This window comes from Marmota marmota, unplaced genomic scaffold (genome assembly GCF_001458135.2).
Source record: "Marmota marmota marmota unplaced genomic scaffold, marMar, whole genome shotgun sequence".
Classification (NCBI taxonomy): Eukaryota; Metazoa; Chordata; class Mammalia; order Rodentia; family Sciuridae; genus Marmota; species Marmota marmota.
The window spans coordinates 1-3298 of NW_026009579.1; the positions used below are offsets into that span (position 1 = coordinate 1).

Sequence of the window (3298 nt, forward strand, 5' to 3'; positions counted from 1 at the left end):
AACATGCATTGACTAGGTTCTGAGGATAGGGAACAATCTTAATGAAAAGAGAGAATTAAAAAGAAAGTAGAAAATGTTTTCTGTTTTTCATCAGTTTGCCAAATGATGGGAAGAAAAGGCTCAGCTCATAGGTAATGATGTAGCCCCAAAGAACTAGGAATATGTGTGTATGCACAGTGAACAATGAGCTTGACAGTACTCAGAGATCCCTGAAGAAATGGATTGGGTGGAGGGAGATGAAACCAGGTGTGGGTGACCTGACAGTGGGAACCAAGTATCTCAAAGTGAACCTGGGGGAGTTTTGCTTATGTAGCAAGATGATCTGCAACAAGAGGCTTTATCAATACTATGGAAAATAAGTAACAGAATCAAGCAAAAATAAATAAATTGATTCTTTAAGGTCATGGAAAGTACATGCCAATAGAAACAAAAGGCAAATTGTATGGGAAATGTCAAGCTAAATATAAGAAGTAAAAGCTGTGGATAGGAATTATGATTGGAGAGAATCAAGGGTTCTACATTTGGAGATGGAAGAGAAGCAAAAGTGTTGCCATTGCTGGGAGATGTTCTTTATATTACTTGCACTGTATTTCCTTTGAAAGCTGAACAAACAAGAACACACAGAAGTAAATGCATGCATGCCTACATACTTAGGTAAATAAAGTGTGTGTATGTAATGGGATGCTCTTTGTCACTTTTTAAATTGAAATGTAATTCACATGTAAAATTCACCCCATAAAGTCCTTTGTAACCTATGCAAGAGGTAGCAGAAAACCACCAAAAATAATAAAATAAACTGTTTATCAGTGCTTTAGAAGTGCTTTGATTCAGTACCTGGTGGATAATGTATAATTTTCAAAGTGGAGCAATCGATTTCCTAATAGAACTATGGTTGCTAAAGGAGGTTATGAAGTTTCCCCCCCATAAAAACCTTTGAAATCAAGATCCATTCTGATATTTCTGGTGGTCTGAGCAACATTAAGATCAGCTCTTAAGACTTCAGGGCCATGTGTGTGTCATTCACTTCTGGTGTTCATCAGTTCTCTGTGTTGTGTTGAGATGTCTAAACTAATAGAGATGAACAGTTGAGAAGTGCTAAAACAAACAGTCATTAGCCATTTGGGCCAGTGTGAAATGTAAATGTCTTCTTAGATTCTGACAAAATAACCAAATAAGCAGCTGTGTGTTCTCTACTATTCTTATTGAACAGTGATGCTCCACGTTGGGAGTTTTAAATCAGCCACCATGATGAAACCAGATGGCATAAAATAGTGAAATGTCAATAAAATGTGAAATCAAACAGCTGTCAATCTCAAATAAATAAGATGGATGAAAGAAACTTTGATGATCTCCCTTGCCCACTGTCACAGAGCTTGTAGCCCTGGTGACCCATCCTGCCATCTCTGACTAGGGATATCCTGCCATCCTGCCTTGAAAAGAAAGACATGTCACTCAGTTGCATGATAACCATCTGAGTATCCCCCTTTTCTCCTACTTTCTATAGAGGGGAAAAGCAAAATGTGGACCGCAGCTGTGAGGAGTATTTCACAGATGGTGCCAACTGATCCACAAAAGCCTTTTGTTTTCAGGTACCCTGCCATCTGACAGGTGTTGATCCAGTGGACTCAGTGATCTGCATGCTGTTGACCATCCTCTGAAAGACATTGCTCATTTGATGGAGGGCTGGGCTCCAACCAGGGGAATTAAGCAGCTGTTCAATTTCCACCTAAGGTAATGGGAGAGGATGTTTCTCCTTTTATTTATTTCACATGTGCAGTTTCTTCCTAATAAGCTCTATCTATTTAGATGGACCTACAAAAAGGTGTCAACATGCATTAGACTGACACATGAGCCTTTCAAAACATGCAATTCTCTCACTATATTTGCAATCATCAACCCTTAAGGTCTCTTCCTCCTGTTTGCTTTTGTGCACCTAGTGAATAGAATGGATACAAGCATCCACCTAGCAGAATTGTGTAAAATTCCCTGTCTAGTGTAGATGCTACTGAAATTACCAAAGGTTAACAAAAATAAAAACAGTTGTTCCCTCACCCCCAGTTAAATGAGAGAACTATTAGAAGAGAGAATCGGGAGGCATTACTCTAGGATTTAGCCTGCTTGTAAAAGAAAGCTGTCTCTAAAATATCAACACTGAGCTTTGGGGCCTGGTGTAGACCTTTCTTCCACAGCTAACATGCTGATATGTTTAACTCACTAAAAAAGTCAATTGTGCTTATTTGGAAATTTCCAAAGAATATTAGTTTATTCCTTTTCAACTTAATATCAGCACTTTAATATACCTTTAATATTTAATATAATGTCTAACCAAATTCTAATAACTGCAGATTGGAAATGGTTGTGTTGTTATTATGACCTCAGCAATAAATTCTCATTAGAGAATTTGCATATGACATTGGGATCCAAGCTGAAATATAATATGATGAAAATATAATCACTGCTCAGTTATCTTGGCCATTTAATATGCCTTTTTGCATGTAAAATTCTTTCACTGAATTATTTTAATGACATTGTAATCATTATACCTTTCTTTTAACTTGGAAGGGCATGATCTTATATGTGAGCTTATATACATAGTGTGACTTTAAATAGTTCAAACAAATGTTGAGAATGCTTGCTTCTGATATTGGGGTTTGTGGTGATTTTAATCTTTTAAAAATTTTTGCATTATTTCATTTATATTTCTTGTTTCATATATATTTCTTGTTTTCAGGTACCCTGCCATCTGACAGGTGTGGATCCAGTGGATCAACATAGTGTATATGAAATTAAATTTTTTAATAAAATTAAAGTTATTTTTGAAATTGCTTGAAAATATCAACTAAGATTCAGTCTTCTTCATTTTTCAGTGATGAAAATAAGGTAGCAAATGTGTTACAGGGACATTAGTAAGTTATTAAATTTAGGAAACAAGCAGTTTTCATTCATCTGTTCTTTGGAAGTTTATTTGGTCATTCACGGCATGCCTACTACATGTAGAAAAATAGAATTGTTAGTGGGTATAGTTAGTCAATAATCCAGAACCACCACATTCAAGATTGTCTGTTAAAATATTAATCTTAAAACAATTGTACAATTGCATATGACTTCCAGAGGGAAACTATTGCTCTGCAAACTAGCCCCTCATCACAAGTAGTGGTTTATGAATCAGAGGTCTCCACAGAAGCCCCAGTTTCCATCTATAAAATGGGATGATAAAAATGCCAGTGAGGCTGAGGATGTAGCTCATTGGTGGAGCACTTACCCAGCAGGTGCAAATCCTTGGGTTTAATCCCCTGAG

At 36.6% G+C, this 3298-nt stretch overlaps 1 long non-coding RNA gene across 1 annotated transcript; it reads left to right on the top strand.

Moving 5' to 3' along the window:
- Positions 1-6: 6 nt before the first annotated feature.
- LOC125614895 lies at positions 7-2839 on the top strand. Its single transcript, XR_007345468.1, has 2 exons — positions 7-1731; positions 2732-2839. It is a non-coding gene; the product is annotated as an uncharacterized LOC125614895 (long non-coding RNA).
- The last annotated feature ends 459 nt before the right edge of the window (positions 2840-3298 follow it).